Source organism: Tamandua tetradactyla, chromosome 4 (genome assembly GCF_023851605.1).
Source record: "Tamandua tetradactyla isolate mTamTet1 chromosome 4, mTamTet1.pri, whole genome shotgun sequence".
Lineage (NCBI taxonomy): Eukaryota > Metazoa > Chordata > Mammalia > Pilosa > Myrmecophagidae > Tamandua > Tamandua tetradactyla.
Genome location: NC_135330.1, coordinates 92,215,939 through 92,239,761, shown reverse-complemented (window position 1 = coordinate 92,239,761; position 23,823 = coordinate 92,215,939). Strand labels below are relative to the sequence as shown.

At 35.4% G+C, this 23,823-nt stretch overlaps 2 pseudogenes; one reads left to right on the top strand and one right to left on the bottom strand.

Annotated features, from left to right (window-relative positions):
• The first annotated feature begins 4,569 nt into the window (after positions 1–4,569).
• On the top strand, positions 4,570–6,682 carry LOC143680386 (olfactory receptor 8U3-like; annotated as a pseudogene).
• Positions 6,683–17,283: 10,601 nt separating this feature from the next.
• On the bottom strand, positions 17,284–18,243 carry LOC143680384 (olfactory receptor 5AL1-like; annotated as a pseudogene).
• Positions 18,244–23,823: the final 5,580 nt, after the last annotated feature.

Here is a 23,823-nt window from a genome sequence, read left to right as displayed (position 1 = left end):
TCCAAAGAATGTGCATTTTTCAAGGAATTTATATTCTAAAAAGCAAAACAAATGCAAACAGAAGTTATAATGTAGTAAGTATATATATTTGTATTACATGAAGAATTAGGATTTAGCCTATCATATAGTTAAAAGCTAGAGAATAATTATTTTCCTAAAAGAGGACATTTTCACAGTATTCAGCAGAGTATTAGTGAATATTCAGTCATCAATAATAAATTCCATTGTTTTGAGACGTGCAGTTTTAAGCACAAAACGCAGGCCAAGGCCTTTATAACATCTTGAGCAATTGTTTATACTATTTTTCAGTAGGATGAGAATTAGAAATTACTATTTTGAGCTTTTTTTCTCATTGTCTACTTACTTCTTTTCATTTTAATTTTTCTTAGAGCAGTTGTGGGTTTATAGAAAAATTGTGTATGAAATTTTCTTCTTTATTAGAGAAGTTGTGAGTTTAGAGAACAATTGTTCATGAAGTACAGAATTCCCATCTATCACCCTATTATTAACACCTTGCATTGGTGTGTACATTTGTTACAGCTGATGATAGCACTGTTTTATACTTTTATTATTAATATAGTCCATGGTTTAACTTAGAGTTCACTGTTGTATAGTTTAGGTCCATGTCTTTTTGAAAACTTTTATTCCACTAGCAGGTAAAAAATCTAACGTTTCTCCTTTTTAATCACATTCAGATATATGTCAGTGCTATGTTGTGCTCTGAAGTCAATATTATATAGGAATAGCAAGGAAAGGAAAGTGCCATTCATTCCTTTATTAAAAGGTGTGTACAGAAAATATAGAGAATCAAGTTAGTTAGAAGATGATAATACAGTCCATTGCAAAGATGGTAAGGATGGTGAACTTCTACGAAAACTAGATTTTGATCTCAGAATGATGAGTCATAAGTAGTCTAAGCATCATGAGAAAGCCATTTTCTGTTAAAGATGACATGATGGCCACAAGAAAAATTGAATAAATTATCCAGATTCACCAAGTGAGGTTAAAAGTGTGGTAAAAGCAGTGCCATTTCTCATGTAAGCTGTTGGAGTGTCTTGGTTTTATGGTTCTGATACTGTCTTATTTTTTTTGGAGCACTCGCTATTGACCAGTAAGCTCATAGTTTACTAACTTCCTTACATATAATAACTCTTTTAATAAATGCAAAACATTTTAAAGGGTGTACCATTATTACTTATATTTTACATGTCAGAAAATTGAGATTTAAGAGAATATGGATAGGGTGGATCATGGTGGCTTAGTGGCAGAGTTCTCACCTGCCATGATGGAGACCCGGGTTCAATTCCCAGTGCCTCGGTGCCTGGTCATGCAAAGTAAAAAAAAAAGGAAAAAAGATATGGGAAGACATTGCCCATGTTATCTTAGAATAAGTTACTCAGGACATAAGTGCTGATTTTATCCTTTCACAAAGCTTAAGCTCTTAATCAAAATGAATTAAGTGACAAGGTTGTTTCTATGTTTTTTCCAGTAGTATAGAACTTCTGCTTTCTGGAAGTTTCTGGTCAGTATATTTAAAGTATGGTTCCTTTAGAAATAGAGAAAATTACTATTTTTTTTAATTCCCAATATAATTTGTTCAGCTTCTCTTACTTGGAGAGAAACATGCAAGGAAATATTACAGCTTTCAAGTATCTGTAGAGTTTCACATTTAGACCCATTCAGGTGTGGGAACTAATAAATCACCCAAACAAATTCAGAATGAGTTCAATGAAGGCAGGGCCATGTCTAAGCAGGTGAATCAGATGCAGTCTGCATATAAAACTGAACTCCCCAATACAAGCCTCCCTCTCTCATCAGCTGTATTATTAAAAGGAATCAAACTGCATCCAAAGATGATACCTCTGGCATCCTAACTGTATCTTGTGTTGTGCTTTAACAGCACTTTCTATGGGAGGACTCTATTTACACTTAAAATATCACTTTATCAACCTCCAGCATTTTCTGTATCATACCCCCTTCCCTTCTACCTCTCGATCTGTCTCTCTTTCCCTCTCAGTCTCTGTTTCTGTATCTCTCTCTCTCACACACACACAGACAAACTCATAAACACACACTAGACTGATAGACTTTACCCTCCATCCTGCAATAGCACTTACTCAGAAAAGGGAGTTAATATCACATGGCTCGTGGAAGGGATATTTGGAGGAAAATGAAGTTTCATATCTCAAACTTTCCTGTGAGGATGGGTCTCCAATAGTTATTGTACACTTAAGTGCTGGTATCAGTGTTTATTTTTTTGGTTATTTTTAATCCATCCTTGGCCTCTTGAAAATGCTGTATATAAAGGTAAATTATGAATGGATGACCACTATAATTTTTGAAATATGAAATAAGGTGGAAACTCATTGGTATTTCATTCCACTGATATTGCTTCTTAGTAGGAGTTTGAACTTAAGCAAGAATCCAAGGCAAGAGACTCAAACCAACGCTCCCAACCATTTTTATGTCATATGTGGTATAACATTTGGCTTGATGTTGGGATATTTGTAGGAGGTGTTGGTTTACTGAAGAAGTCACTGTATCTGGATACTTGTAGTACACTGTTGGTCAATAGTGTGCCCTGTAGTTTAGTTGTTAAACTCTTATGAGGATACAAAGCCTTGGAATGGAGGTCACTCTTGCTTTAAAAAGCCAATGGTGTACAGGGCAGGTCCTGGATAACATATCAAGCCATGTCTTGATTAATGAACAGTGGATAGGAGAGACGAGATTGCCCAATGGCCATTATTTTTTATTCTTATTATTGAACGCTTTCTCAGTGCAAACATTGCCATTGTTTTAGATGTGAAAGTGAAAGCAGAAACACCAGAGATATGCCCCCAGTTCTTCAAGAACAAAGAAAACCATTTAAAAGTTAATATTAAGGGGAGATTTAATTTACTCTGCAACCATGTATTGAGAATCTAGATGGGTAAAATAGAATGCACAGAAAGTAGGAGAGAGCCAAATAGATGAAACCACCTGTTTTTAAAGATTTAGCCAATTATCAGCAAGGATTAAAATGATAATTATTTAATAAATGGAAATGGAGTAATTGGACACTGATATTTAAAATACTATCCTTGCCCAGAGATCCTTTGGTGAGTCTCTTTGTATGAACAGATAGGCATATTCCAATTGACTTCTGCTGGCTGGTCAAATCATGAACTCAAACTAATTCAAACATAAGTTAGGTAAACAAAATCAAAAGAAAAATAAATAATTTTTAAAATATGGCTGAGAACTTTTCTACATTCTAGTCATTAATTCAGTCTTTAGGCTCCCTGCTCACAATTGTGACCATAGGTTAGAATCAACTGGGAAGCTTTAAAAATACTTATACCTGGTTGTCCCCTCCTACTTCCTCTCTTCCACCTTTAAATTGTATGGGACATTCTTGGGCATTGGTTTGTAAACCCTCCCCAGGTGATTTCAATGTGCAAAAAGTTTGTTGTGCAGCTTTATTTAGGCAAGATGTAATAAAGCAAGAAATAGCAATGCTTATTGAAGGAATATAAGTGTAAAATATGCCCCTGATTTTAAGGATTTTCCCCTCAGAATTGACAGAGATGTATAAATAACAGAAAATTTAGAGATTTTGGGATACTGGTTGCTTCAGAACATCCTGGTGAAATAAATTGCAAGTCTTGAAGAAAAATTACTTTTAAAAATGTATAGGAATTGAGAGAGTTGTATAGTAAATGCAGGATGATGTACATTATATTTTATGAGTAATTTAACAGATTTTGTTTCTATGATTTTTAGTTTATCAATGTTAGAATTCAAACTCTAATTTAACTCTATATTTAAAAAAAACTATCTACTGCAGTAAGTGTTCTCATTGATAAATTTATCCTCCTAAATGGTTCCTTGTGCTTTGTTTTGACATGTGATTTTCACCACAAATCCTGAAGTTGAACAAGTATAATGAAGAAATTCTAACCAAGGGATAGTCTTTATTTTAAATAAAGTAATGATATCTTATAAATGAACCTGTTGCCTTGCCACCATCTTTCAAGGAAAATCGTCTACTTTGTACTTTCATCATCTGGTAAACTTGTAATTATCCTCAGCTGGGTTCAAGTCATAATGTCATACCTGGAATTGAAATAAAAGACTGTGAGGAAATGTTTCATATATTCAAGTCCCATAGGTAAGTTAGAGAAACTTTAATTCTGAATATTCTCAATGCAATGATTATTTTACTAAAAAGGACAGCATTAGATACTTAACTTTTATAATTTAGAATGCTTCCATTTTAATGTGGCAATCCATATGGAAAACTTAGCAATCATCGATATGCTAAGCTTTCTTTCATCTTTGTCTTCCTAAGCCTTAAATACTAGCTTGATGCTATGGAAAATGGATGCATATCACAGCTCTACTGTTCTATCCAGGCAATTACTGCTGAAGGAGAAGTGACTACAGCATTGGGCAGGTTAGCAGATTGATGAGGAATATGGGCTTTGCTGTGAAAAATACCCAGTCATGCCTGTTCTGCACAGTCCTCTCTGTGCTGCAATAGCAGAAGCTTTTTGTTAGTTTTTGGTTTTAAATTTTTAATCAGGGATGGATGGTTAGTGAGAGCCCATTTATCATGAAGTAATTCACATATTTCACTAAATACAGAGTCTGATAAAGATAGCATTCAATTACAACAGATAAAATAATAGCAATACTAAAAAATTAAGTCTGAAATTATGAAAGGATTAGACTTGATGCTCTCTCTAGTTTCCTGTTGTTAATATCTTATCATTCTACTTTGTGGAAAATAAACTAAGGAGCAATAATAAAATTTGAAGAGGCCAATATTTGATATAAGGAGAAAATCTTCTTTTTTTAGGGCTGGTAGAAATATAGATAAATATAAGTGTTGTGAAACACACATCAGGAGATTTTCTACCCATATATTTTTCCATTAAACTTTGTCAAAAGCTGACTATTTCCCTAGGATAGTTGCTAAAATTAAAATCTAGTGGCACAAATGATTTGGATACTTTAAGCTCCAGAAATATACTGACAGATATTTATGGGAAAAGATGTTTGTCTACACGTACTTTAGAATTATAAGCTATTTGATAAACTACTTGAGTTGTTAACATTTTTGTCAATAAACACAAAAATATGTTGAACTTTGAACTGGGAAAAAGACCTGTCTCTTTAAATTCTTACATACATAAAATTAGATTTTACCTTGTATCTGAACAATTTTCATTTAGTTTCTATCTTAAATTCATGTAAATGGAAGGGGATAGAGTAAAGTGATTGATATGACACATCTATAATTACTTTAATATTTTGAAGATGTCAGCAATGCACAAAAATTAAAAATTGGAATACAATATGGTTCCATTTATGAGTTACATATTTTTATGCTGCCATATAATATATGGATAGAAAGGATCAGCAGCAAAGATTGACATTTTAGTGATACCACTAAAATGATCATCTGGTTTCATTCAGTTGATATTTAACTATAAACCAAGATCCTACTTTAGTTTTGAAAATTACAAAGAAAAATAACTCTTAAGAAGATGATATTGAAAATAAAAGATGGTCTTCCCTGGAACAAGAATGGCATGAAATTAGAGAGGAAATGCCCATTGTTGCTCACACAATGACTAATTCTAGGTGACAAGACACTAGCAATCATCTATCCTCAATTGACATGAAACATGAGATGTGTTGTTTTTATTCTTCAATGCAGCAAAATCTCCTGGAATAAATAGCTGAAGTTAATGTCACTTATGTCACAGAATTCATCCTCAAGGGAATCAGAGACCAACAGAACTTCAGGCTCCATGCTTTGTGGTATTTTTAGTTATCTATCTGGTCACAGTTTTGGGGAACATTGGATTGATATCCTTAATCAAGACTGATTCTCAATTCCATACACCCATGTATTATTTCCTCATCCACTTGGCCTTTGATGATCTGTGCTATTCCTCTACCATCACGCCAAAGATGATGATGAATTTTGTTGTGGAATGCAACACAATTCCTTGCCATGTTTGTATAATACAACTGGGCTGCTTTCTCACCTTCATGATCACCGAGTGTTTCCTTTTAGCTTCCATGGCCTATGATTGCTATGTAGCTATCTGTAAACCCCTGCTTTATTCAGTTCTGATGTCAAAAAAGTTTGCTTTCTATTAGTGGCCATTCCATATATATATATATAGCTTTCTGGATGCTCTATTCTGTACCATTAGCATTTTCCATCTAGCTCGCTGTGGGACTAATGTAATTAGCCATTTTTATTGTGATGACCTCCCCCTCTTAGCTCTGTCCTGCTCAGACACGTGCATGAAGGAAATTCTGATCTTTGCCTTTGCTGGCTTTCATGCAATCTGTTCTTCAATCATCTTCATTTCCTACATCTTTATCATTACCACCATCCTCAGAATCCACTCTACCCACCTATGGGTAAGGCCATCTCCACCTATGGCTCCCACATCATAGCTGTAACTATTTTCTATGGCACACTGATTTTTATGTACCTACAGCCTAAATCAAATCACTCACTGGACACAGATGAAACAGCATCTGTATTTTATACAGTGGTGATCCCCAAGTTGAACTATCTAATCTACAGTCTAAGGAACAAGGAGGTGAAAGAATCCTCCAGAAAGCCTTGGATAAAGTTTTTGGAACTTTAAAGATGTTAAAATTAAGGAAATAATAACAAAAATGTTTTATTAAAGAAAATCAGAGAATAAAATCAAATATTCTCTTGCTGATATTTCTCGTGGTTATTTTCCAACCAACTGAAAATATGAGCTTCTTTAACTGATCTTAACATTTTCTGCAAGGGCCAAGGCCAAGGAAAGTTGTTACGATTTAAGGAGTCCTGAGTTTCTTTATAGAATTATGTTGAATTTTTTTCATAGACATACAAAAACATGCACGTGTGCATCCTGAGAAAAGTTGGTAACATGTTTTTTTTTATTAATTAAAGAAAAAAAAGAAATTAACCCTACATTTAGAAATCATTCCATTCTACATATGCAATCAGTAATTCTTAATATCATCACATAGATGCATGATCACATTTCTTAGTACATTTGCATGGATTTAGAAGAAGAACTAGCAAAACAACAGAAAAAGATAAAGAATGCTAATATAGAGAAAAAAATAAAAATAATAATAATAGTAAAAAAAAGACAAACAAACAAACAGACAGACAAAAAAAAACCTATAGCTCAGATGCAGCTTCATTCAGTGTTTTAACATGATTACTTTACAATTAGGTACTATTGTGCTGTCCATTTTTGAGTTTTTGTATCTAGTCCTGTTGCACAGTCTGTATCCCTTCAGCTCCAATTACCCATTATCTTATCCTGTTTCTAACTCCTGCTGGACTCTGTTACCAATGACATATTCCAAGTTTGTTCTCGAATGTCGATTCACATCAGTGGGACCATACAGTATTTGTCCTTAAGTTTTTGGCTAGATTCACTCAGCATAATGTTCTCTAGGTCTATCTATGTTATTACATGCTTTATAAGTTTATTCTGTCTTAAAGCTGCATAATATTCCATCGTATGTATATACCACAGTTTGTTTAGCCACTCGTCTGTTGATGGACATTTTGGCTATTTCCATCTCTTTGCAATTGTAAATAACGCTGCTATAAACATTGGTGAGCAAATGTCCATTTGTGTCTTTGCCCTGAAGTCCTTTGAGTAGATACCCAGCAATGGTATTGCTGGGTCATATGGCAATTCTATATTCAGCTTTTTGAGGAACTGCCAAACTGCCTTCCACAGTGGTTGCATCATTTGACATTCCCACCAACAGTGGATAAATGTGCCTCTTTCTCCACATCCTCTCCAGCACTTGTCATTTTCTGTTTTGTTGATAATGGCCATTCTGGTGGGTGTAAGATGATATCTCATTGTGGTTTTGATTTGCATTTCTCTAATGGCCAGGGACATTGAGCATCTATTCATGTGCCTTTTGGCCATTTGTATTTCCTCTTCTGATAGGTGTCTGTTCAAGTCTCTTTCCCATTTTGTAATTGGGTTGGCTGTCTTTTTGTTGTTGAGTTGGACAATCTCTTTATAAATTCTGGATACTAGACTTTTATCCGATATGTCATTTCCAAATATTGTCTCCCATTGTGTAGGCTGTCTTTCTGCTTTCTTGATGAAGTTCTTTGATGCACAAAAGTGTTTAATTTTGAGGAGCTCCCATTTATTTATTTCCTTCTTCGGTGCTCTTGCTTTAGGTTTAAGGTCCATAAAACCACCTCCAATTGTAAGTTTCATAAGATATCTCCCTACATTTTCCTCTAACTGTTTTATGGTCTTAGACCTAATGTTTAGATCTTTGATCCATTTTGAGTTAACTTTTGTATAGGGTGTGAGATACGGGTCTTCTTTCATTCTATTGCATATGGATATCCAGTTCTCTAGGCACCATTTATTGAAGAGACTGTTCTGTCCCAGGTGAGTAGGCTTGAATGCCTTATCAAAGATCAAATGTCCATAGATGAGAGGGTCTATATCTGAGCATTCTATAGGATTCCATTGGTCGATATATCTGTCTTTATGCCAATACCATGCTGTTTTGACCACTGTGACTTCATAAGGATGCCTCAAAGTCAGGCAGCGTGAGACCTCCAGTTTCGTTTTTTCTCCTCAAGATGTTTTTAGCAATTGGGGGGACCCTGCCCTTCCAGATAAATTTGCTTATTGGTTTTTCTATTTCTGAAAAATAAGTTGTTGGGATTTTGATTGGTATTGCATTGAATCTGTAAATCAATTTAGGTAGGATTGACATCTTAACTATATTTAGTCTTCCAATCCATGAACACGGTATGTCCTTCCATCTATTTAGGTCTTCTGTGATTTCTTTTAGCAGTTTTTTGTAGTTTTCGTTATATAGGTTTTTTGTCTCTTTAGTTAAATTTATTCCTAGGTATTTTATTCTTTTAGTTGCAATTGTAAATGGGATTCGTTTCTTGATTTCCCCCTCAGCTTGTTCATTACTAGTGTATAGAAATGGTACAGATTTTTGAATGTTGATCTTGTAACCTCCTACTTTGCTGTGCTCATTTATTAGCTCTAGTAGTTTTGTTGTGGATTTTTCTGGGTTTTCGATGTATAGTATCATATTGCCTGCAAACAGTGATAGTTTTACTTCTTCCTTTCCAATTTTGATGCCTTGTATTTCTTTTTCTTGTCTAATTGCTCTGGCTAGAACCTCCCACACAATGTTGAATAATAGTGGTCTAATGGACATCGTTGTCTTGTTCCTGATCTTAGGGGGAAAGTTTTCAATTTTTCCCCATTGAGGATGATATTAGCTGTGGATTTTACATATATTCCCTCTATCATTTTAAGGAAGTTCACTTGTATTCCTATCTTTTGAAGTGTTTTCAAGAGGAAAGGATGTTGAATCTTGTCAAATGCCTTCTCTGCATCAATTGAGATGATCATGTGATTTTTCTGCTTTGATTTGTTGATATGGTGTATTACATTAATTGATTTTCTTATGTTGAACCATACTTGCATACCTGGGATGAAACTACTTGGTCATGATGTATAATTCTTTTAATGTGTTGTTGGATACTTTGCTAGAATTTTATTGAGGATTTTTGCATCTATATTCATTAGAGAGATTGGTCTATAGTTTTCTTTTTTTGTAATGTCTTTGCCTGGTTTTGGTATGAGGGTGATGTTGGCTTCATAGAATGAATTAGGTAGTTTTCCCTCCACTTTGATTTTTTTGAAGAGTTTGAGGAGAGTTGGTACTAATTCTTTCTGGAATGTTTGATACAATTCACATGTGAAGCCATCCGGTCCTGGACTTTTATTTTTAGGAAGTTTTTGAATGACTGATTCAATTTCTTTACTTGTGATTGGTTTGTTGAGGTCATCTATTTCTTCTTGTGTCAAAGTTTGTTGTTCATGCCTTTCCAGGAACCCGTCCATTTCCTCTAAATTGTTGTATTTTTTAGCTAAAGTTGTTCATAGTATCCTGTTATTACGTCCTTTATTTCTGTGAGGTCAGTGGTTATGTCTCCTCTTCCATTTCTGATCTTATTTATTTGCGTCCTCTCTCTTCTTCGTTTTTTCAATCTTGCTAAGGGCCCATCAATCTTATTGATTTTCTCATAGAACCAACTTCTGGCCTTATTGATTTTCTCTATTGTTTTCATGTTTTCAATTTCATTTATTTCTGCTCTAATCTTTGTTATTTCTTTCCCTTTGCTTGCTTTGGGATTAGTTTGCTGTTCTTTCTCCAGTTCTTCCAAGTGGACAGTTAACTCCTGCATTTTTGCCTTTTCTTCTTTTCTGATATAGGCATTTAGGGCAATCAATTTCCTTCTTAGCACTGCCTTTGCTGTGTCCCTTAAGTTTTGATATGTTGTGTTTTTATTTTCATTCGCCTCGACGTATTTACTAATTTCTCTTGCAATTTCTTCTTTGACCCACTCGTTGTTTAAGAGTTGTTGTTGAGCCTCCACGTATTTGTGAATTTTCTGGCACTCTGCCTATTATTGATTTCCAACTTCGTTCCTTTATGATCCGAAATAGTATTGTGTATGATTTCAATCATTTTAAATTTGTTAAGACTTGCTTTGTGACCCAGCATATGGTCTATCTTTGAGAATGATCCATGAGCACTTGAGAAAAAGGTGTATCCTGCTGTTGTGGGATGTAATGTCCTATAAATGTCTGTTAAGTCTAGCTCATTTATAGTAATGTTCAGATTCTCTATTTTTTTATTGATCCTCTGTCTAGATGTTCTGTCCATTGATGAGAGTGGTGAATTGAAGTCTCCAACTATTGTGGTATGTGTGTCTATTTCCCTTTTCAGTGTTTGCCGTGTATTCCTCATGTATTTTTGGGGCATTCTGGTTCAGTGCATAAATATTTATGATTGTTCTGTCTTCTTGTTTAATTGTTCCTTTTATTAGTAGATAGTGTCTTTCTTTGTCTCTTTTAACTGTTTTACATTTGATGTCTAATTTGTTGGATATTAGTATAGCTACTCCTGCTCTTTTCTGGTTGTTATTTGCATGAAATATCTTTTCCCAACCTTTCACTTTCAACCTATGTTTATCTTCGGGTCTAAGATGTGTTTCTTGTAGACAGCATATAGAAGGATCCTGTTTTTTAATCCATTCTGCCAGTCTATGTCTTTTGATTGGGGAATTCAGTCCATTAACATTTAGTGTTATTACTGTTTGGATAATATTTTCCCCTAACATTTTGCCTTTTGTACTATGTATATCATATCTGACTTTCCTTCTTTCTACACTCTTCTACATACCTCTCTCTTCTGTCTTTTCGTATCTGACCTTAGTGCTCCCTTTAGTATTTCTTGCAGAGCTGGTCTCTTCGTCACAAATTCTCTCAGTGACTTTTTGTCTGAGAGTGTTTTAATTTCTCCCTCATTTTTGAAGGACAATTTTGCTGGATATAGGAGTCTTGGTTGGCAGTTTTTCTCTTTTAGTAATTTAGATATATCATCCCACTGTCTTCTAGCTTCCATGGTTTCTGCTGAGAAATCTACTCATAGTCTTATTGGGTTTCCCTTGTATGTGATGGATTGTTTTCCTCTTGCTGCTTTCAAGATCCTCTCTTTCTCTTTGACCTCTGACATTCTAACTAGTAAGTGTCTTGGAGAACGCCTATTTGGGTCTATTCTCTTTGTAGTGTGCTGCACTTCTTGGATCTGTAATTTTAGGTCTTTCATAAGAGTTGGGAAATTTTCAGTGATAATTTCTTCCATTCGTTTTTCTCCTCCTTTTCCCTTCTCTTCTCCTTCTGGGACACCCACAACATGTATATTTGTGCGCTTCATATTGTCCTTCAGTTCCCTGATCCCCTATTCAAATTTTTCCATTCTTTTCCCTATAGTTTCTGTTTCTTTTTAGCTTTCAGATGTTCCATCCTCCAGTTCACTAATTCTAACCTCTGTCTCTTTAAATCTATCATTGTAGGTATCCATTGTTTTTTCCATCTTTTCTACATTATTTTTCACTTCCATAAGTTCTGTGATTTGTTTTTTCAGTTTTTCTATTTCTTCTTTTTGTTCAGCCCATGTCTTCTTCATGTCCTCCCTCAATTTATCGCTTTCGTTTTTGAAGGCGTTTTCCATTTCTGTTCATATATTCAGCATTAGTTGTCTCAGCTCCTGTATCTCATTTGAACTATTGGTTTGTTCCTTTGACTGGGCCATATTTTCAATTTTCTGAGCGTGATCCATTATCTTCTGCTGGCATCTGGGCATTTAGTCAGATTTCCCTGGGTGTTGGACCCAACAGGTTGAAAGATTTTTCTATGAAATCTCTGGGTTCTGTTTTTCTTATCCTGCCCAGTAGGTGGTGCTCGTGGCACACGTTTGTCTGTGGGTCCCACCAGTAAAAGGTGCTGTGGGTCCTCCAACCCTGGAAAACTCTCGCCGTGGGGGAGGCCTGCCAGCCGAAGTGGCCTGGAAGAGTGCCAGCCGGCCAGGGATCCGAACGCGGGGAGGGTCGTCGGCCACCACAGCCCGGGAGAGCGCCCGTCCGAATCTCCTAGTCGGCCCAGGGCACCAAGTGTGGCAGTCGGGTGCCAGCCACCGTGGCCCAGGAGAGTGCACCATTCCCAGCCGGACCAGGAAGTCACGTGCTTGGAAGGGACCCCCGTCACTGTTCTCCATGGCCTGGGGATCTCCGATCCAATTCTCCCACTTGGCCCGGGGGGCCGCAGGTGGGGGGGGCGCCAGCTGCTGCAGCCTGAGGGGACCGCCTGTCCAATTCCCCCAGCTGGCCCCGGAAGGAGGAAGGGATGGACTCCGGCAACTCACCGCCCCGGCCCAGGGAAGCCCGTGACCCTCGGCGATCTCACCAGAGCAGGTTCTCCCAGCCAGTCAGCCATTCCAAGATGGGGTGTGCTGTCTTCTTGATCTCTGTCTTGGCTCCGGGAGCTGCTCTGTATTGTCTCCACTCCCCTAGCAGCTGTTCTGGAGAAGGAACCAAGATCCGCGCGTCTTACTAAGCTACCATCTTCTCTGGGAGTCTGTATGTTGTTTTATCAATGTTTTTTAAATAAATAAATAAGGATCTTGTCCAAAATTCAATCACATGTGTCTTCATAGGAGGGAGGCAGAAGAGATGCTACACAGCAAGAACAGGAGAAGGCATATGACTACACAGCACAGACTGGTAGCGTATTAGCCAGGGTTGTCTCCTGCTGCCATGGAGACTGAATGCCAGCATCTGGACACTGTCACTTCCACAGACCGCCAGGCACCTCGGCTCCGGGGTGCCTCTTTCTCCCAGCAGCTCCACAGTGCCAGGTCTGTCTCCTCTCTGGTAACATGTTTTTATTAGCACTTTGAATTCTGGAACAAGACTGCCCGAGTTTGCTTTTTCCTTCACTTACCAGCTATGCAACCATGGACAGCAGACTTCAAGTCTGTGTGCCTCTGCTTCTAATTCTAGGCAATAATAGGACCCAACTCCTTGGTTGTTTTGAGGCCTAAATAATTTAATATTTATGAAATGCTTAAACCAATGTTCAGGGATAGGTATTTGTCAAATAATATTTGCTATATAAATGTTATGCATACTTAAACATGAATTCAGCTTTCAAAAGTTTATCAGTTTTTTAAGTAGCAGGTGCATATCCTGTCTGGTTTCAACTTCCTGTTAGGCACTTATTCAACTAATTCTGTTTATTCTAAGCAAACAGAACCAAGAGGATGATGAGATTTTATTTCCAGATTTCTATTATTTATAAATTGTCTAAGGTCATGCAACTAGTAACTTAAAAGTTCTAAACGCAAATTCAAGTCTATCTGATTTTTGTTTTCTTAATGACAGGTGTTATAAATAAAGGGTATTATAATATCTGGATTTAATGTGTCATTATCAGACTTTTAAAAACAACACTTTTTACTTTTGTTCTAAATAAAACAGTTGTGATGTCCTCTATCTGTACTGCTTTTAATGCAATCGTTCTTGTAAGATCATAGCATATAATTAAATATTAGTGATTGATGTGCTTTTGTTATTTTGACATTTCAGAAAAAGTCATTTGAAATTAGTGATTTAATATTATTTCATATTTTGCAATTTTTGAAGGATATTTGATACTTGTAATCCTGACATAGGATACAGCTTGAAATTTGCATGATGAAGTGATTATTTTCTCTTCTGCACTTAATTTGTAAATAATTCAACTTTGCTGCCATGAAGTTCTTTTAGAATCTTGTGACTTGAATTAATTCCCAGGTTTTTAAAGCAGATTTAATAGAGAACAATAGCATTTATTCTTTCCACCACACTTAAGCATGCCATATGTGTTTATATAAGAAAGGACACACATAACTCACCTTTTGCATGCACAGCACATAGAAAAAACAGTCTCCCTTTTTAACACATAAATAAATTCACGTCTATAGAAATTGATCCACCTGAGGAACTCTGTTTACATTGCACATTTCTGATTTGTAAGCATATTAAAACAGCAATGCTTAATATTAATTGAAGTTTTCATGTCTTTCTATATTTTTAATTCCTACTATTGACAATCACTTCTTAAGTTAACTCTGTTTTTCTCAGAGACTAAGAAATTCAACTGTATTTGATAAGCATGCCATTCAGTTCCTTCTTGGGAAAAAAATGTTCTGTGCAACCTTTAAGCCTCCTCTCTAGGATTTCTTCAGGAGTCTGAGTTCTAGTCTCAAAATGCCAGTCCCTAAGTCCAAACATAAAAATCATCTTTATGCATTTTATCTCTATATTTATTTCAATTAAGTGCAAGTTTTTCATCTCTCTTTTGGTGCATATGATGTCTTTGTGTCTGAATACACATAGAATATACAAGATGCTGGAGGTGAAAACAAGTAGCAGTTAGGAACCCTGGCAAAGTCCAAGATTAGTGAAGAACATGACCAATTTCAGAAAGATTGCACCCTAAATTTCAATTTTGCTACTATTAGTTGTGTAATAACGTTCCAGTTATTTATGAATTAAAACCAATGCTCATCTCACAGGTTAGAGACGAGGATTTCAATATAAATGTATGTAAATACATTGGCCCAGTGACTGGTACCTAAAGAAGTTTCATAAATATCAACACTTTTGTTATTATTATTGTCAATGAGATGGGCATCACCAAGACATCGAGGTGCTTCTGTTACTAGAGAAGACACATGGTGTCCTTCTCTCCTGGTTCTGGATTCAATGACTGTCTCCAAATGTCTCTGGGAATTTCTCTGTATGGTCTCCTGCTTTACAAGCCTTCTATCTTCTCATAAAAGATTCTAATGAAGAATTAAGACCCAGTTTGATTGGGTTGCATCATATCTCAATTGAAATAGCCTTACCAAAAGGTCCTATCCACAATAGGTCTGTTCCCACAAAATGGATTAAAAGACACAGTCTCTCCTGGGGTCCACAATAGATTCAAATCAGCACCCTGATACATCACCAAAGGGTTTGGGGAATTGGGAGAGTCTCAGACACCTTTGAAGTCAGCATTACTGAGAGGCAGAAAGATGATAAATGCAGAAGGCCCTCTGTCTTATATGTGGTGACTTTTCCTTTCTATGGCTTATGAATATATTCTGTGCCAGAATTAGGCTTGTATAACTTTCTAATAGTTTTTGAACTTAAGAAAAATTTTAGTTTAAAATTGCCTTTTTTTTTGGTTTTCTGCATGGGCAGACACCAGGTATAGAACCCAGGTCTCTGTCATGGCAGATGAGAACTCTGCTATCTGGCCACCATTGCCTGCCCTTAAAACTGCCTTTTGAGTGATTTTTGTGAATCACTACTAAGTTTTTTAAAAGTATCCCAATACCACCACACAGCATAAAAAAAAAAACTCAACATTTTACATCTCTCATTAAAAGTACAGGAAATTCATTAAAAATCGAGCTTGACAGTTGGATAAAACTGAATTCAATCTTGGTTCTCCTACTTATTAGCCATATATATATGTATATATATATATGTGTGTGTGTGTGTGTGTGTGTGTATACGCACTCACATGCACATATATATGTTTATAAATCATGTAAACTATTTTCAAGTATTTTCTTTATAGAATGAAGAATTATATTCTTCTCAGTTGGTATTATGTAAATTAATCCAATCCATTAAAGTGCTGGATACACCTGAGACACAAAAGCATTCCATAGCTCTATTTTATTTTGAAAAGTTTGAAACAGGAAAAGAAAACACAATTAATTAATCTAATGTCTATTAAATGTATCAAGAATGATGCTTTTTTTCAAGGAAAATGTGCACATTTTAAATGATATTGAGTAGCATGTGTGGAGAAGACTAAAATAATTCAATTAAAATATTCATCAACACAGAAATAAATTTTGATGCATTAAATTATTTTAAAAGATCACAAGAAAATACTCTGTAGTTTTTAATTTTCAGTTTTTTGGTTAAAATTCAGCATATTTTAAAACAGTGGCAATTATTTCTAAAAGGGCAATAACCTCTTCACCTAAAATCAAATCAAATGAATCATTGACACAATTGTATTATAAATCATGACAAATAATAACAATGTTTATGAAGCACTAATCATGTGCAAGGAATTGTGAAAAACTTGTCATATATATCATCTTATTTGACCCTCACAATTAGTCTAAATGAAAGAAATTGTTACTAAATTTAGTGGCTGAGAAAACTGAGGTACAGAAATAAGAAATTATATTCCCATGCTGGCAGTTATTATTTGGAAAAGTCAAGCATTTTAGCCAAACTGTTTTAATGAAGAGTATAATTTCTTAATCACATCTTTACTGATATAGTACAAGTAGCAAATTATAATGGTGTGAAGCTGCACCAGTGATCTAAATTGATGTACAATCAGTGTGACTAAATGCTTGATTTCAAAGTAGCTCTGTTCATATATTATCCAGTGCTCACCCCAAAATTTCTGCTATTAAAAAGTGACATTTCCCATAAAACCATGTAGTTATCTATTTCAATACAGTCCAGAATTTCTCAATGTCACACAGATTTCAAATAAACCTTCTAGTTCTTGATTTTTTTCCTTTTTTGGTGATATAGGTTCATCATCAAAGAGGATTAAGATATCTCTCTCTCTCTCTCTGTCTCTGTCTCTCTCTTTTTCTTCTTTTCAGTCAAATTCATTTTCATGTACAAATCTTTCAGAGAAAAACTGCAATTTATTCTCCATGAGACTAAGGAACTATACATAAGAAAAAAACGTTTGAGAACTTGAAGTAAGGGATTTGGCTCTATCATTTATTAGCATTATCACAGGAAAAACAAAAGACATAACCCAAAGTGTTTTAATCCCCGTCCAGTGTTTCTTCAGTTACTACAGAGCCAACCACAACTTTCCTAATTCCTTTCAGTGCACTTTTTACCTCCTGATTTCTCATGTTATATATTAATGGGTTTAGCATGGGAATCACCACAACATCAAAGACCGAGGCAAATTTATCTGTGTTCAGAGAATGTCTTGATTTGGGCTGTAAGTACATGAAAATGATTGTCCCATAAAATATGATGATGGAAGTCAAATGGGAAGCACAGGTAGAAAAGGCTTTCTGTTTTCCTTCAGCGGAGGGGATCTTCAGAGTGGCAAAGAGAATGAAGACATAAGACATTAGCACAATCAAAAGAGAGCAGAGTATTGAACCCAACAATGATGAATAGCATCAGCTCTTTGATGTAAATATTAGAGCAGGCCAGAGTCATCAAGGGAACATCATCACAGTAGAAATGGTTGACCATATTGGAGTCACAAAAAGACAAGGAGAATGTTGCCACAGTCTGAGCAAGACCAACCATGAACCCATAAATGTGTGTCCTAGCAGTCATTCTAATGCAGAGTTTGCTAGGCATGAGAACAACATAGAGTAAAAGGTTGCAGATGGCAACATAGAGATCATATGCTATAATTGAAAGCAAGTACATTTCACAAACCACAAATGTGATAAAGCAGCACACCTGAATGGTGCAGGCATAAAACGTGATACTTTTAACTTCATGCAAGAAGTTTGCCAAGGTGTTTGGGGTGGCAGATGAAGTAACAGAAAAATCAACAAAAGCTAGAGGGCTGAGGAACAAATACATGGGTGTGTGAAGCTGAAGACTGATCTGAATTAGCAAAATCAAACCAACATTACCCATGACACTAATTAAATAGATCACTAGGAAGACACCAAAGAGAATGGCTTGCAGCTCTGGACTGTGATTCCCAAGAGGACAAACTCAGACACAGCGGAATGATTGCTTTTGGCCATTAAATGCATGTACAATTCCTTCCCAGCAAAGGCTCCTAGACCAAACGTTCTGAGTATTCTTGACTTATGAATTTTCAAGTGGATGTTAGGAGATGGTTCTGACCCACAATAATTCTATGGTGAACACATTCAAAGAATTTTGATGGGTTCGTTCTGTTATCTTCAAAATAGTTTCTTCTTTCAGAGTGAAGAGATTTGTTCTAGACAGAAATTACAAAACGTGAAATTTTATTGAGTTTTTTTCATTTAAACTGCATTCAATTGAAAAATCTGTCCTATATTTTAATGATAGGAATTAAAGATTGAGAATTATTTGATTACCATTATCAATTTCTAAAAAAAAGTATTGGTATTTGGAACACCTTATATAAAATCTGTGAGTTCATTTGAAAATTCCTAAGTAAAAGGAAATAATAAATGAAAAGACTGATCACAGAATGTGACTTTGTTTTAGTTATGAAAGATAAAAATTTTGAATGATGATGATCTCTAGACTATCAATTTGGGACAATTTTAATTTTCTTCCTTTATTTATCTTTAGTTCCTAGTTTCTCTTTAATTGTATATAACTTTTGTGAATTTAGGGAGGCAGAAAATCTCAGAAGTGTGAATAGCCTATTTTAGTTGAAATATGCATAACAGAATCAATAATATATTAATTTCTGATTTCCTGACTCGGAAAACACATCTTCAAACATCCAAATACAAAGCAAGAGAAGAAAAAACATTCTAGGATAAATTTGTAAGATGTAAACTTGTTTCTGGCTAATTAAAAGGAAGCACATTTTAATAATATTCACTTTTAGCAGAAGTGACATAAATTTGATCTCCATTTTTCACTGTATAATCTCTGATAATCTTTGTAGCAACCCTATGGATTGGTGTACAGCTACCATCCTCATTTTCAGATACCGAAATGGAGGCTGAAAGTTTGGGTCTTCTTCATTTGTCATGACCAGCATAAGGCAAAGCAGAATAACACATTAACTGGTCCCAGCCTTGATTTCTTAATCTCAAGTCATAGGTTATGGCAGTCTCCTTCCAGAGAGGCAAGGATTTCTCCATCCAAAACTAGTTCCCAAAACTACTTTGGAGAGGCAATCTGAGTTAGTTCACATCATGTGCTTTGAGTATTACCTAGATCATGCTAGATGCTAATTGAAATTTAGCTCTTAAGAGTATTAATATCATTTAAAATGAGCCTTACTGAGCAGAAACATGTATGCAATCCCATAATACTGAAGAATGCAGATACTTACCTGTTTGTAGTATTTTAAATGTATTTTCCCTTTGCCTCCCAATTTGTGACTACAAGTCTTTGTCTCCCTTAGTTCTTACTCTCTCTAGCACTTACATAACTGTGTTGTACTGAAACCTGTGTAGACCTTGCTTCCTTATTACCAAACTCTCCAACATCTTTAATAATTTAATATTAAACTCTTTAACTGAAATCTGGACCCCTCTCAAAACCTACTCCTCTCCAGGCCTCATCTCTTCAGACTGGATAATTTGCAACTATCCACATATTTCAAAATTGGGAAGAAAGGTGAAGCATCATTAATGGTCTAGGCATCGTTTCAGATTTATTATGTCTCTCATTGGTGCAAACACTTCCGATACCTTGAAATTTATATCCATCTTCATAGTTGTCCTTTATAACCTCCTTTAATTCACTGAGACTTTGCCAATGAGATCATTTTGTTTCCTCTCCCTCAATATCTCATCATTACCCATGAAGGCTGCACATTTAATAATATGGTTTCTCAGATTCATGGTATCTTGAACCCATCAACTGTCCACTTGAGTTTCCCACATCCACGAATCCATTTGGATTCTATTTCATCTGGAAATTGATCAAATGTTAAATATCATAAATTAAATCATTATTATATGATTAAAACCTCTGGTCCTTTCTTTTATAATTTGGCTGTGATGTTACAATTTTTAATTTATTCACTCATACCACTATTTCTTAATCCACACTAATTATCCCTTATCAATCATATCACTCTATTTAATTAATTCTTCCCCTACACAGCTTAGACTCCATGATTTATTACAATTACCTTTGCCAACATGAAAAATACCCTTGCTTTGTTTCCCTGCAGACACAACAAAATGTGGGTATTTGAAGAATGCTCTTCTCTTCACAATTGTACTTGAACTACCAAGAACACCTTCCAGGCAAAAGTAAGCAATAAAAAAGTTATGACATACAAAATCAAACAATAGGGTAGACCATGGTGGCTCAGCAGAGTTCTTGTCTGCCATATTGGAGACCCAGATTCAATTCCCAGTGCTTACCCATACAAAAAAAAATCATATAGTAATTAACAGTTGTTTTCTTTTCTGAATCAACTTTCTGTCTCCAAGTTTGTGTTGCTATTTCAAACCCTTGGACTTTCCTCATCCCTTACTGTGCCATTTGGCATTTCAGTAGAGGAAAACAATTCCAACATCAGAGGGAAATTTAAAGTAATAAAATGGAAAACTTCTTTTCACCAGGTGAAAAAAAACTACCTGCATCCACATCTATCCTTTCTAATATTTTGGTGATGGTGTTCTCTTTCTAATAATTAAATCTATATTTGGCCCCCATGTTCTTTTTTTTCACCTTACAGTTTTACCCTATAAGTTCTGAATGCATGTACCCAACAGTTTGCCAGACTAGAATTAGATATTTCGGGGGTACTAAAATTGATTACATTTAAGAGAACTCAGCAATTCAAAATCCACACTGCTCCACCCATATGCCTTGGCACAAATATTTTCTAAATCACTGAAAATGGTCATCTTTCAGCCAGTCACTTAAGAAGAAATCAAGAAAACATTTTTCATATATCATTCTCCCTTCCACAAATAATGAAATAATTCTTGAAGACTACTAATTTAATCTTTTTCCCCCAATATGTCTATTTCTACTATCAACTATATTATTTATTTAGGTCTTTACTAAGCTTTGCTGGGTTACAGCCCTCTAATGTTTATCCTAGCCTCCAACCTTGCACAGTTTCACATTTATGCAAGCTTGGGTGTACTTTCTAACATGAAAATCTTAGCTTGTTGGGCTCACATTGACTTTAAGTCAAATTCTAAACTCTTTAATGTGGCTAACTCAACCTTTGGTAAACAAACTCCTGCTTTGCAGATGAGTATCATCTCTTCAACTACCCCAGGCAATGTCCATGCTCCAAAGCCATGTTTCATAGCCTCAGTTTAGCATTTATGACAATGGACTGTGTACCTCATTTGGTTAGAATACTACTCCCTGTATAATCACCTCTCTACTTGGTTACTTTCTTTTCACTTATCTTGCAGATTTCAGTTGAAATTTCCCTTTCTTCTAGAAGCTGTTCAGTACTGATCAAGGGTTACACTCACTAATTCATCCAGTTGTTCATTTATCATTTGTTTGTAATTTCCTTTAAATTTCAAGTTCTTGATAACCATGTATGGTTTTATATTTCCCCAGTTTTATCCCAAGTACCTAGCAGTTGTGGCAGTTGGTAGACTTTCCAAATGGACTGGTACAATAACTGGATGAATGAATCACGGATTTGGGCTACTCCAAACCCGTTTTTATTACCTTGAATATTTCCAAAATATGCTGTCTTTGAGTAATCCACAACAAAATCAAATAGAGACCAATAAATCTCGAGGCATACTCCATGGGTAAGAACAGTACTTAACATTATATTTAAGTACAGTTAGTATATTTTATATGATTTATTGTTCCCTCTAAAATCTTTATCTTGTATTACATCATTTTAAGCAATTTTGTTTTTAAATTTAATGGTGTCTCACATGCATGAGCTGGTCTATTGGGACATAATTTTCTTAACAGGCAGGCAAAAACATTTCAACTGGCAGAGCTTTATGCAGAGTCTAAGTATAATAACAAATTAATCATTAATAGCACAGGCATTTTAACATCTGAGAGAACAAATTACAAAATGTTTATTATGTGTTTTATATTTAAACATTAAAATGGGTTTTATTGAAAGTTTAAGTTTCAGTAAAAAGTCATTATATCAAAGTGAATTAATTTGATGTTGGACTTTGCAAAGCTTCAAGGATGACACTAAACCTCAACTTTATGTATGTAACTCAATAATTTGTTGAACTTTAAGTAAATTATAATTAAACCATGAATTCCTTATGATGTGATTCATAGACAGGCCTGTGTAATTAGGCAGATGTTAACTTCAGACTTATTAAATAGAACCTCATTAGGTGTGAGCCTGAAATGCAGTGATTAATTCCTTCCAACTAGTAAAACTCTGAACACGATACTTGATATATAGGGCAAAACATAGCTAGAAGTATTAATATATTAAATTTTGGAATGAGAAGAATAGTTTGGTATAGAAGAAAAAAATTCTGGAAGGTGCAATACAGTAGTTGAGGAAGAAGTATATGGATGAATTAATGTAAATGAACACAAAACAGCAGATGTTGGTATCTCATGTGAATTCCTACCAGATAGAATCTACCAAAGAGGAATCTTACAAGAATGACCCAGCTAAAGAATATAAGCCAGGCTTACTTAATGATTGTCACCACATTAGTAATGTGTCCATGAAATCATGAGTGGGCTCCCAAAAATGTGTTTTCAGTCAAGACTGATATAGCTACTGCCACCTTTCAGTGCTCACCTTACCAGCAGCAAAAACAAATCTCCAAATCCTCTAAATGGAACCATTTCTCAGTGACACCAGCCAACAACATGGCAGAAAGCAGGACCCATCAAATCAGTTCTAGGTTAAAGAAAGAAGTAATTTGTTCTTATGGCAATCAATATGAACACTTGATCAGTATGTTCCTTCTCTGGTTTCCCTGCTTTTTGCCAACATAACCATTTGGGAGTTAAAAGAAGGCTTTAATTATTGGCATTTTATTCCACACAATGTTGTTTGAGGAAAAGAAATGTATTTAAAAGTAATGGAGATTACAACAATGGACCTGTGACTATAAGAATCATTGGTCTTATCATTATAAACCTTAATGCAAAGAAAATCTTACAAGTGTTTGGTTAAGGAACTTGACTGGAGAGAGTTCCTCCCATTAAATCTGTGCCTGATAAATGGTGCTGTGTTCACCATAGCAGGAATTCAAGGCCCTGTGTTTCAAATGTAGGAGTGGCACATCTCATCATCACACTTAGCAACTCATTGAGGAATTTGTATTCCTGATCTCTTTTGGGACTAGAAGCTCAGTCAGATCGTTGGTCTGAACCCCAAGATGGACACATCTATCATGGAACACAGTAGAAGTCTCACTGAACTGGAGAACATGATTATTACCTGGGCTTTTTGTGTTCCTCTTAATATATCAGAAGGAAAAGAAAGGAGTTAATTTATTGGCTGGGTAATCTACCCCATTATGATGAAAAACTACTGTTTCTAAACACATAATGGAAAGAAGAATGATTGTAATTAGAATTCAGGGAATTCATAGAGGCCACTCCCTCTGTGAGTTTCATGGTGAATCCATAAATATATGAAATAGTGACCACTTGAAGACAAGTCTCCTGGGCATGAGAAACTCATAAGGCAAAGGGCAACAGATGGTCATACACAT